Below are 1439 nucleotides of genomic sequence, written 5' to 3'. Positions count from 1 at the left end.
GCCTGCAGTGGCCAAGGTCACATTAGTAGGCTGATATTTCGCAGTGGCGATTAAACCCAGATTACGGCTATGAGAGCTTTCCTTTGAATTAATGAACAAAAATAGGTTATGATTCATTCCGCCTTCTGTCCGGGGCAAATGTCAAGCTGCAGTTACTGTATGGTTTGGGAAGAAAGGGCACCGAAGAGCGGCTGCACTCAAAGAGCCCTGGAAGGCAACAGACTGGTGAAGCAGCACAATTAAATGAAAGGGCCCACGTTCATCATTTAAACAGCCCTGGCAGTGCCATTGAAGGGAGGAGAGCTGGCCTGGTGGGAGCAAGCATGGATTCTCCCCTTTGCTGAGCAGGCAACACCCTGGTTTGGATTTGGATGGGAGACTACATGCGTGAGCACTTCTAAGATGCTCCCCTCAGGAGATGGGGCTCCTCTTGGAAGAACACCTGCTTGCTTGCATGCAGAAGGCTCCAAGTTCCCTCCCTGGCAGCATCTCCAGATCGGGCTGAGTGAAACTCCACTCTGTGATCTTGGAGAAGCCGCTGCCAGTCTGTATAATAGGGATGTGCACAAAACCACTTTTTCTGGACTGAATCTGAACTGGATTCGAACCAGACTAGGCAGGTTCAGTTTTACCCCCCTCCGGACCCGGGCCCAGCTCCGCTTGAATTCAAGCTGGTTTGGGCCTGGTTTGAGAAGGGAGGGGCTTTCCTTGGTGTTATATTTATTTCCCTCAGTGTTATGTTTGTTTGTTTGTTTTGTTTGTTTGTTTCCCTCAGTGTTATATCTATTTATTTATCATAATAATTTATCATAAATTATATTTATTTATATTGGTTAGTAAAAATCAAGTACCCATTTTGTGCCCATTGCGGCCCTCTCCGTGTGTGTGGTGGCAATGTTTTTGGCCTCCACGCATGCACATGGGCCACTTGTGTGAGACCACACAACTCGGATACTTCCGGTCCGACGTTCAACAGGTGCGGCAAGGCAGTATGCTGCCGCCCTGTGGGGCCGACTGCAATGACAGCGCCAGTGGGGGAAGAGTGCCCTCCCCAGCCCTTTAACTATCTATCCCCCCACCTTCAGGCATCAGTTCCATGCACACCACTAGCCACTGCACCTTCCTCTCCCTTGCCTGCATGCTTTGGACCCCGTTTTCTGAGCTCTCTCTCTCTCTCTGCAGCTTCTCTACCTCTCCCTAAAAAACAGTGCAAACGCAGCAGTGAAGACACAGCAGCCATTACCGGTCCCCCCCAGCACATGCAGGCCGCCCCTCGCAAAGCAAACAGTGAAATGCAGCCCTCCCCCAGCAGTAGTGAAAGCACAGCAGCCATTACTGTACAGTCCCCAACATCGACAGCCCCCAATGTTGTACCCTTTCCACACATCTCACCTCCACCCCTCCCAATCTCGCTCCTCACTCCACCTCCCCAACGCTCC

This window comes from Hemicordylus capensis, chromosome 12 (assembly GCF_027244095.1).
Source record: "Hemicordylus capensis ecotype Gifberg chromosome 12, rHemCap1.1.pri, whole genome shotgun sequence".
Classification (NCBI taxonomy): Eukaryota; Metazoa; Chordata; class Lepidosauria; order Squamata; family Cordylidae; genus Hemicordylus; species Hemicordylus capensis.
Note: the sequence above shows the minus strand (reverse complement) of the source record.